The following is a 12,179-nucleotide window of genomic DNA, read 5'->3' as shown; positions in this document are numbered from 1 at the left end:
CCCTATCCACTGGGCTAAAGGTTATAAGGGAGGCCTGTGGCACACACCCTTCCATCCCAGTCATTTTGTGTGGAGTCAGGCAGGTGTCTATTCTGATTCTAGAGAGGGTTCCTGGCTGCGGATCACAAACAGATAGGTACCTCCCTACAGTCAAGACATAGGCATTGAACTCCATGAGAGGGGTGAGGATTAGAATAAATCCTTTTTGTTGGCATCTCCCATTGGCTAGTTTAGGCAGCTCCTCACCTCACACTCTGGCTTTTGTGGATTCCATTCTTAGGCAACTATCTCTCATTGTAAAGCGAGTCTAGGTGTCTAATTCAGGCTTTTTGGATTCCAGTGATTTTCAAGGCACCCGGAAGTTAGGTGTTGCAATGCCCAAATCCTTTGTGGATCTGAGCCATGATGCCTATAGGTAGGACCCACAACCACCCTAATTATCTGGACTTAAAGGGCTGGGACTTTGTAATAGTAGTTCTGCCCCTTCTTTTCCTTTAAAGATCTCTGTTACAGGTAGCACAATATCAATGGTAGCTGTGAGTACTATTGATGTACAAGAGTCTGAAACTTTTCACAGCTGCCAAACTTATTTTTTACATTTGTGAGTGAAGACTCATTTTTGTGTCTGATTTCAATCTATGACAAACGTTTTGCTTTTGCCAGATATTTTTCTTCATGATGAAAATGGCAAAATTTCACATCCTGAAAATAGTGTGACTCTTTAAAAAAAAATCACAACAAATTTTCATTTGTGCCAAAATTTGAAGGCAAGAGTACAAAATATTGTTGTTGTTTTGGAAACCTGGAAAAGATCTATGCATGTAGTGTTTTTTTTGTTTGTTTGTTTCATTTTGTTTTTCTTTTGTGTGGTTGTTTTTGTTTTGTTTGTGTGTGTCAGTGGAGATACTTTTAACATAAGGCAACACATTACAGTAGGTCAATAATAATATAAAACTAGAAAAGAACTTCTGAGCAATCTCAGCATGGATGATACTCCCTGGCAGTTCTAGCTTTGGTAGCAAGATCAGTTAAAGGACAGGTCTTTCTTATGTTGCCAAGCTTTCCCCAATCTATTCCAAACAGTAGTGCTCAATAGGGATGGACAAATAATGAAAGAGATTATTCACATGCATTCAGGGACTTCTAAATGGAATTTCACTTTCATCATGATTGTGCCCTTTGTTGTTCACCTTTTGCAAGCATTCATGTGAGAAAAATTTAGTTAATATGAATGTTTGCTGAAAGTATATTCTGAGGTGCAGCCAAGATCCATTTAATAACAGAGTGAATTTTGTTTTGAGCAAAACAAAAAATCATTTTAGGCAGAAGGGGATGTCACTTATTAAGTCTAGGTCATGCAGTCAGAGAACAGAAACACCATGTGACTTAGGTGACCACACACACACAACTCAAATAATGAACTGCAAATACTGAAAATGCACAGTAAACCGTTTTGGGTTAAGAGCCAGGATTAATTTGTTCTTACTAAAGATTTAAACAATTTCAAAAGCTAACCATGTTTTTAAAAGAATTATGCATGTTCAGATATAACATACCAAAGGAGCTACATTTGCTGGGTAGAGAATTATTTGCCCAACATGTCTTTCAGCAACTTGAGGAAAAGACATTCCAATGAGCATCTAGTGTGCGACAAATGGCTGCATTGGTTCCATCCCTATGTGGGCAGGCTATCAGAATGAGCTTCTCCCATCTTTCAGAATAATCTAAAAAACTTGTACTATTTTCTGTTGCCCTTAATTACAGTGGTCTACAATTTTTGAGAAGTCATCTGCTTCAGAGATAAAATGTGCTATTTATTATGTATTTTGATGTGCTGAATTCAAATATGACAATTAAAACAACTGATTGGCTACTGTTTCTAAGATATTTAAGTTTTTACATTTTATGTCTATGTATATTGTGTAGATAGTAGAGTTTTAATCATAAATTGTAAACCTAGGTCTTTTCATGTGTTTATGGTTGCTTTACATGATAATATTTCACCTGTCCTGTTTATGTAACACTTTAAAAATCAGCAAAAGGGTTATATAAATAAAATGTATTATGAAACAAAAGGCAAAAAACTATTATGTACATAGTTTAGTCCTATTCAGTGTCTACTCGGTGCTTCTTGGCTTGTCTCTTGTATTCATTAAATGGAGCATCTCTTGTCACTGTCCAGCAATAGTCTGCAAGCATTGATGGCTCCATTTGCCCTGATAGCGTTTCTCCATTGTTGCAATGTCCTGGTGAAATCACTCGCTGTGCTCGTCGCTCACTGCTCCGCAGTTCGGTGGAAAAAAATCTAGATGAGAGTGCAAAAAATGTATCTTTAGTGACCTGTTGCAACCAAGGCTTTTGTATGCCTTGAGGAGGTTTTCCACCAACAACCTGTAGTTGTCTGCCTTGTTGTTTCCGAGAAAATTTATTGCCACTAACTGGAAGGCTTTCCATGCCGTCTTTTCCTTGCCACGCAGTTCATGGTCAAATGCATCATCTCGAAGAAGTTCACAAATCTGAGGACCAACAAAGACACCTTCCTTTATCTTAGCTTCACTTAACCTTGGAAATTTTCCGTGGAGGTACTTGAAAGCTGCTTGTGTTTTGTCAATGGCCTTGACAAAGTTCTTCATCAGAACCAGCTTGATGTGTAAGGGTGGTAACAAAATCTTCCGTGATTCAACAAGTGGTGGATGCTGAACACTTTTCCTCCCAGGCTCCAATGACTGTCGGAGTGGCCAATCTTTCTTGATGTAGTGGGAATCTCTTGCATGACTAGCCCATTCGCAGAGAAAACAGCAGTACTTTGTGTATGCAGTCTGCAGACCAAGCAAGAGAGCAACAACCTTCAAATCGCCACAAAGCTGCCACTGATGTTGGTCATAGTTTATGCACCTCAAAAGTTGTTTCATGTGGTCATAGGTTTCCTTCATATGGACTGCATGACCAACTGGAATTGATGGCAAAACATTGCCATTATGCAGTAAAACAGCTTTAAGACTCGTCTTCGATGAATCAATGAACAGTCTCCACTCATCTGGATCGTGAACAATGTTGAGGGCTGCCATCACACCATCGATGTTTTTGCAGGCTACAAGATCACATTCCATGAAGAAGAATGGGACAAGATCCTTTTGACGGTCACGGAACATGGAAACCCTAACATCACCTGCCAGGAGATTCCACTGCTGTAGTCTGGAGCCCAACAGCTCTGCCTTACTCTTGGGTAGTTCCAAATCCCTGACAAGGTCATTCAGTTCACCTTGTGTTATGAGGTGTAGTTCAGAGGAGGAGGATGGGAGAAAATGTGGGTCCTGTGACATTGATGGTTCAGGACCAGAAGTTTCATCCTCTTCCTCTTCCTCGTCTGACTCAAGTGAGAATGATTCTGGTGCATCAGGAACCGGCAGTCCTTCTCCGTGGGGTACTGGGCGTATAGCTGATGGAATGTTTGGATAATGCACAGTCCACTTTTTCTTCTTTGACATGCCTTTCCCAACTGGAGGCACCATGCAGAAGTAACAATTGCTGGTATGATCTGTTGGCTCTCTCCAAATCATTGGCACTGCAAAAGGCATAGATTTCCTTTTCCTGTTCAACCACTGGCGAAGATTTGTTGCACAAGTGTTGCAGCATATGTGTGGCCCACCTCTTGTCCTGATCTCCAATTTTGCAGCCAAAATAAAGGTGATAGGCTTTCTTAACCATAGTGGTTATACTGCGCTTTTGTGATGCAAAAGTCACTTCACCACAAACGTAGCAGAAGTTATCTGCACTGTTCACACAAGTACAACGCATCTCTGCTCACTTTGGCTAAACAGAAATGTGTCCTTTGCAAAATCAAACACTGACCTATAAGAGAGCACGACACTGTATGATTTCTAGAGCTGATATAGGGCAATTTGTTCAGCAGAGTGATGTAAGCTTCATTATGATTGCATCATCCATGACTTCTAGGAATAACATGATGCAATTCATATCATGTATGACGCAATACCAGCTTCAGATTGCATCATTCATTGTTTTGCCTAAAAAGCAAGTACTGTCCAAACCCAGTCATAGATTTATTCATAGATCCAGTCAAAGATTGTATTTCAGTCATTTCTGGTTTAAATTGAGATCCCTTCCCTTTATAACTCACTTATCCTCCGCCATTCCCAAGTCAAGGGTCGTATATACTGACCCGATAGCATATCTTGAAAACTAGAGCCAATCAACAATTTTAAGCATCATTTTCGTTCTCAGTGATCCAGAATTAGTAAAATTTGACTACATTTATTTCAGAAGCATTTTGGCTGTAGAGCAGTGTTACATGCCAAGAAAGGGTTGAGCAAAATGATACATAAATATGCCAACAAAAAGAGACAAGTATGCATTATCCGTCCCTTTGACTGTTTATACTGAATCAAGCCCAAATTAGTATTCCCGGCTTGTGGTTGTAGCTTTTGGCTCCTAGACTTTTAAGTGCATTTACTAGTAATCTCCATGCATGCTGACAGATATGCCACAATACCTTAATCGCCATTGGCTACAAGGCTAATAAAGGTTAGTAACAAAGCAAAATTCCGTAGGGGCTCATTTTTTAAACAGGCAATATCAAGCCCTATGAACTTTTAATGCCCACTCTGTCCTATTTAGATAGTCATGGCTCAGAGCTTGTATTAAAAGTAGCAAGGAATGTTTGTTCAGAAGTGTTTGAAAATATTGCAAATTACATTGTAATATGGGCTTAGTCCAAACTAATCCTATCCTTTACTTACCTTTGCAGAAACAGTTCTTTCATTTAGTAGCTTTGTTTCTCGTCTTTTCGCTTTTCCTATTCCCCAGTCCTTCTATCTTTATTTATATTATGTAGTCATCAGGAATGTGTTTGATGGGGCTGCTGCCATTTAGGTGTGTAGTCTGATAGGTTTGTTGTGTTCACCCCAGAGCAAATCCTATTTCTCATTCTATTTCCACTGCAGCCTCATTTTCATCTCAACACTGCATTCTTTAGGAGCTAGTCAATACTTTTTTCTTTGTAAAACAATGAATGTGTTTACTTTTTGCTATACCTCCCCAGCTCAGTGCAGAGAGCTTTAGAATTTCTTTTTTCTATTTCTCTGCACACTACACACACACTAAATTCATTCAGAAGCTAAAATAAATGAAATTGAAAGTCAAGAAGGAAACGTGTGTGTGATTTCAGTAAAAATCTTTCATTAACACTAATAGAATACTAGATTAGTATACAATAGCAGTGTTGTAATTGATGACCCCAGTGCACAATTGCTAATCACAACCTCAGTCCACTTAAATAGTGAAATATTTTGTATCCTTTGTAAATTAGCTACACTATTACTTACATAGGGTCTGATTCGCCCCGTACACTCATATATGGTTCCAACCCTCATTTAGGTCAATAGGAAATGGGTCCATATACAGTTTTCTGAGAACAAAATTGGACCTTGAATACTTGAATAAACTGACACAAAATCAAGACAATCTTAGTGTGGCACAAATATCTCATTCCTATCCATGTAAAATACTGGCGGCCTGATCCAATATTCACTGTTGAGTTAATGGAGCTGGGACCATTTACATCTGGATGTGCTTTTATAGTGCTGATAATGATAACACAGAGTTCCTCTTAGTGCTCAACAAACAAGGCAGATATCAAGGCCCAAAACCTCAAAAGGTATTTCAGTGTCTAACACCCATTGAATTCAATGTGATTTAGGTGCCTAAATACATTTGAGTATCTGGACCCAACTCTATGCCTTGAACTCTTCCCACTGTCTTTCACAAGGCTATTTCCTTCTCCCCAGAGTACCATCCAGCCAATACAGACCTTTAATTTTCTTCCCTCTGACACAAGTAACTTTAAACACTGAAATTAAACTCTTTTCCTCAGGATACAATGCTACACCAATTCAGAGACATTCCAGATGGCATCTCTCTACGGGCAGCCATGTTTCCACTGAGTATTTTTCTGGCTGTCTCGCTGCTCCTTGTAACCAAATACGTCAGTGCTTGTACTTGGGTTTGCCCAGTGAGACCCAGTTCCAGTAACCTCTTCCTCTTTCTGTTCCTCTTATATCTTCCAAATTGATCTCCTGATAGTTAATTAGCTGCACCTGTATCTGGATTTGCACTGTTAATCCTTGCCTCCTGCACAGAGACCAGGTCAGAAAATCTGATCTTCCACCTCATCTTCCTATGGCATGCCCCAGAAATGTACTATCTTCCATCACAGTAGGTCAAATACCGATCATGCTATAGATCTAATACCAACCTGTCTTCATGGTTAGAGATGCTCAGACTTTCCAAACTGGTAGAATCATCTTAAATTGCTTTAGAAAAGCCAGAGGTAATAGGTAACTGAGAGGCAGACATTAAGATATTAAAAGTAAAAGTAAAAACTTTTAAGAAATATTTAGTTATTTGGGACCCACTGATTCCTGGCACCAGCACAACACCTCATAAGCTTCTAACTGCATTGCTTCTATCTAATTTATTTATCCAATTATACAACAGAAAAATATGCCTTCTGACTTCTGTGACCAATTGCAATCAAGCAATGCATCTCAAATTTGACATATCAAATAGTGACTAGCAAGCCTGAAAGTAAATACTATTGAAATAAATCCTCTAGCTATTGCACTTAACAAATCTGAGATCTGTTTGAGGACATTGCTCTAAGAGAAAGAAGCTAAATTTGTTGAATAAAGTATAATTCAAATAACTTATTAAACTTCAATATTAATTGTTTGTTTCCTTTGTGGTTAAGAGATCGTTTAGAATGTGTTCTTACCTGTGAAGAAAGCCAACATAGGGGTTGCATTCCACTTATGTTGTATTTTGGGGGCTTAACTGGGATTTAAATGGTGCATGAGTTCTGTACTGGTCCTCGGCACTGCATTGTAACAAAAGAAAAAATAGGACATTTCCATATCTATGTACTGTATATTAGTGCAAGTTTGATGGTTCTTAATGATGATTCAAGAGATCCTTCTTGAAAAGGGCCAGATACTAAATTGTATCCTTTTTTTTTCTTTCTAAGATGATTGTTTTTAAAAAGCATGTTTTCTTCTAATAGCTTTTACATTTTGTCCATAAAAGAAAATCACATACCGTCAGTCATCCTTTCAGAGAAAGCCTTATGTTTTGTAAAAATATGCCCAATTTACCATACTATTTGTGCAGTGCTGCCAGTCTTTAAGATTTCATTATTCATCACAAAGTCAAATCTAATCCTTTCACTGTTTGGTTTCCTCACTCTAACTGCAATTAATATGTCCTTGATCTCACTCTTGTATGTGCCTTCCTTTTTATCAACATTTGGCAGTGCTATACCTTCTGTGTTGCTATAGTTCTGCAACCATTTACAATGAAATATCTTAAGCATATCTAAGTGACAACCTCTATGGATGTAAAAATAGTGTTGTTCAGTTTTACTGTTGTGCTTTTCAATATTCTTATCTGGCTTTGATACAATTCTTCTTTACACTAAGATTTCTATAGCTAGTCATTCAGCATCAGCATCCCCATCCCCAGTTGGAAATCCGACTTGACCATTTGTTATTACATAGTTGTTGTATTATGTGGAGGTCATTATATACTACTGAGGAAAAGCATGTACCATTTAGCAATCAGTCATGTGTGGCTTTAATGGCAGAAATCATTTCACTTCCATTTAGTATTAAAAGATATTGAATTTGTTGCCTCGATGGTCCTGTAAATAACTGCTCGACGGTCCATTAAATGGTAAACACCAAAATGTCTGAAAGGATATATTTTGATTCTTAAAACATATGTCTTTAATGTACCATTATGATCGTTTAGCCCTTACTATTTCTTTGTGAAATTACCTGTGAGGTTTGCACTGGAGATCTGAGGACACAATTGTATTTCATCAGTCCTAGTATTTAGAGTGTTCTTGTTAACAAAGCTAATGATTCCCCATGGTTGTGTTATGCCATTTTCACTATCTGGATGCATTGATTTTTGTGTTCAGGATCATAAAGATATAAAGTCAATGGCATAAACCCTAGCAAAATATAGAGTTGATATTCCGCTTCCATCAGACCAGAGCTTGTTTCTGTCCCTGGTCTTGTGGTTACGGTACTGGCACGGGATTCTGAAGGCCTGATTCTACTATAGATCTTCTGTGTGACCTTGGCCAAGTCACTTGATTTCTCTGTGCCTCTGTTCTCCATAAAATGGGGATAATAATGCCACCTCTCTCCTATCACTTGTCTATTTACACTGTAGGGTCCTGGGAGCAGGGACTGTCTTACTCTTAGTACATTAAAACTAAGGGTATGTCTACACTACCCGCCGGATTGGCAGGCAGCAATCAATCCAGCGGGGATTGATTTATCACGTCTAGTCTAGATGCAATAAATCGACCCCCGAGCCCTCTCCCATCAACTCCTGTATTCCATCACTACGAGAGACGCAGGCAGAGTTGATGGGGAAGCGGCAGCAGTCGACTCACCACGGTGAAGACACCGCGGTAAGTCAATCTAACTACGTCGACTTCAGCTATGTTATTCATGTAGCTGAAGTTGCGTCACTTAGATCGATTTCCCCCCCCCCCAGTGTATACCAGAGCTAAGAGTGTGATTCCCAGTTTGCGTAGACCAGGGGTCGGCAACATTGGCACACGGCTCGCCATGGTAAGCACCCTGGTGGGCCGGGCCAGTTTTATTTACCTGCTGACGCGGCAGGTTCGGCCGATCGCAGCCCCCACTGGGCGTGGTTCGCCATCCCGGGCCAATGGGGGCGACGGGAAGCGGCGCGGGCGAGGGATGTGCTGGCCGCGGCTTCTCGCCGCCTCCATTGGCCCGGGACAGCAAACCGCAGCCAGTGGGGGCCACAAAATCGGCCGAACCTGCAGTGTCAGAAGGTAAATAAACTGGCCCGGCCCGCCAGGGTGCTTATCCTGGCGAGCCGCGTGCCAACGTTGCCGACCCCTGGTGTAGACATAGTTATTCTAGCTCTCATCTAAGCTAGCACATTGAAAATAGTAGTGTAGCTGTGGTAGCACAGGCAGTGGCCGTGTGTGCTAGCAGCCCTGAATACATACCCACAGAGTTCAGGCAGATTAAGGATGCTAGCATGGTGCCGTTACTGCTGCTGCCCATCTCACTGCAGTTACGCTACCATTTAGCATCCTAGCTCAAAGGAGAGCTAGGTCGAGTATGTCTACTTGAGCTGGGAATCACACCTCCAGCTCATAGTGTTGGCATAGTCTTACTCCAACTCCTACTCTGTTTGCATACTGCCCATTAAAATGGGGCACCAATGTTAGCTGAGGCCTCTTGGTGTTATCAAAATATAAAAAAACAATATCCACAGTAAGGAGACCACAATATGTTCTCCATCCTTTCCTTAGCCATAAAGAAACCTCATTGTAGCTTATGACAGATCTGTAGCCTGTAGGGTTACACAGATACTCATAGGTTTCTTTTCTGTTTATCTAAGCTAATATAGCCAAAAAAAGCTGATATATGATCAATAATTATAAAAACAAAATTAATTGGGGTCATTATTCATCTAGATCAAGAAAATTGTTCAAGTCCTTGGCTGCTAACTATTACACTAGGATGGCACTAGATGATTTGATAATATCCTACTTGGATTCCCTATTGTGAGAATTATGTCTATGTTTTGCTGCATAATATCACCTTTATGTACATATGTCCATTCTACATCCAACTAAAACACTTTTCATATTTTGTGATAGATAGTGCTTTTTGCTCTTAGGTCATTGGGAAATTGATGTTCTATCTAAAAATCTCCATAGTGAGTTACTAAACATTTCATGTGCATGAACAGGTCACACTTTCTTCCTCTCTGTTCTTTCTCTATTTGGTCTCTAGGTCAGAAGGTGTAACACATACTCTGCTGGCTTGATGATGGGTGGCCAGACCAGATAGATCTAACTAAATTCATTTTACCTGTAACTAGACTTCAGTTCACGGAAATGTTAAAATTTGGGGCACAGAGTGTGAAAATGCACTACTCCTACAACCACGTGGCGAGACATATCCCTCCCCATCCCCTAAGTTGTTGCCTCTCTGGATCAATTCTCTTGGCTCACCAATATATTTAGGCACAGCACATCCAGACTGCTGGCTATGGTCCCTCTCCTTCAACTGAAGCTCCCATTAAGTCACCTTTAACCCTCTCTCTGCTGTTTTGCCCCGCCTTTCCTGCCTCCTCCCTTTGCTTCCAGAGTGCTCGCCCTTAAGAGAGAAAGAGGCTCCGGTCCATATATTATCACTCGGGATGACAAACAGCGAAATTTAAATTTGCAGGTTCTATGTGGCTTTTCACCCTGTCTGAGGAGGACATTAATTTGTATAGAGTTGTAGACGAAGTCCTGGATCCCTGTCCTGAAGAGGATTTCCTGCCCTGCACTCCATTGATTAACACTGAATTCCACCCACCTTGCAGGGTCCTAGAGCCCAGGGTCTAGGCCAAGCGCAAATGTCTACATGGCAATTAAACCGCCCCTTTAGTGTGAGCCCAGCTGCAGGTTTTTAACTGCAATGCAGATATACCCTAAGGCTCTAGGACCATACACATGAAATCAACAATAGTAAACATTGCTGTGCTTATTTTGAAATTCTATTGGTTAAGAGAGAAGTGGGGAGTGCTTAGTCTGTTAAAAAGCTGTTTGCAGAAAACATTACCTTGGATCACTCAATTTCTTTAATTTATCCATTCTTTTTTTCCCTTCATTAGGATTTGCTTGAGTGACATCAACACTGGAATCCCAATCTGAATCCTTGACTGAGAGATGTAGTATAACCCCCACAATTTAATGAACTGCCAGGATCTGCTTTGTTACCTCAAACACTGAAGAATAAGAAGAGAACAGGAAAGGTAATTATCACATACTTCAGTCCCATTCATTCTCATTTACTTGCACTTTTTAAAATAAGTATATCATGAATTCAGTGCTTGTGGAAGATGTCATGTTGACAGCTTTGGGATAAGAAAGCCTCTGTTTTATTTATAGAGCACAGACTTCTATTTATCCTACAGAACAGGTGTGGTACATTGCAAGCCAACTCCCATTCACCTCTATAGGTCTCCCTCTTCCATGGTAATTGAAGGTATGTCCACATGTGATCATAAGTGAGATTGCAGCATGTGTAGACATACCTGAACTAACTTGGATATAGTGAGTTCAAGCCGAGGCAGTTCATGTGGTAGCCTGGGTTAGCTGCTTGTGTACATGTTTTTGGTCCTGGGCAAGCTTGTACAGCCCATGCTGCCACTTGTGGTATGGCAACTTCACTGCTGTGTTAGTGGAGGTAGCTGTATTAAAGCTAACTTGGGTTTGTCCACTTGTGCTACAGTCACACTCCAATTGCAGTGTAGACATACCTTTAGACAGGACTTTGGAAGTGATGTGTCTCCACTGTCTATGAGGCTGACGGGATTTGAGCACACTAACAAATGATTCACATACACCCTCATTGGTTCAGCTCTGCAGGGGCTAGTGATGTTTGTTCAGGGCAGGTCTGTACTGGCCTTGGGGAGTAATAGGAGGAAGACTAGATCTGCCACACAGTGGATCCGCTAGCTAATCTTCTCCTGAAGAGAAGCATCCCTGGCACAGTGGGGCCAGCTCTAGGGCTGTAGTGGTGGTTGTCAAATGCTGCACTTTATACACAACTCCAGCTGGTGGGCAGCCCCACTGCTGCAAACACATTCCTCAAGATTAGTGGGGGTGTGGCATGGATTTTGCTCCTAGTGAGTAGAGAGAAGAGCTGGCCAGATGTTCTCCAATGGAATGTTTTTCCACTTGAGAAAGCTGATTCATCAAAACTGAAATATTCCACAGAGGCAGTTCTGTTTAGATGAAAGTCCAATGGAAAGCAGGAAGGTTTCTGTCAGAAATCAGCCTGGTTTCTTTCCTGCTTGCTTGTACAGCTCCTCAGCAGCCTGCCAGGTGCACTGATAGGGCGCCAAGGGCTTGGAACGCAGGGGACACCAGCTTCTAAGCTCCCAGGCTTTTTGGCACCTCCACAGCTTATCTGGCAGGCTGCCATAGAGCTAGTTTCCAGAGATACCAGGGCTACTAGTGCTTCCAAAGCTTGCCAGGTGGAATGATAGAGAGCCGCACCCTGGGAGCACTGGCTCCCAAGCTCTCAGCCACATAGTCTCTTGGCAGCCTGTGC

Source organism: Malaclemys terrapin, chromosome 14, assembly GCF_027887155.1.
Source record: "Malaclemys terrapin pileata isolate rMalTer1 chromosome 14, rMalTer1.hap1, whole genome shotgun sequence".
NCBI lineage: Eukaryota > Metazoa > Chordata > Testudines > Emydidae > Malaclemys > Malaclemys terrapin.
Note: the sequence above shows the minus strand (reverse complement) of the source record.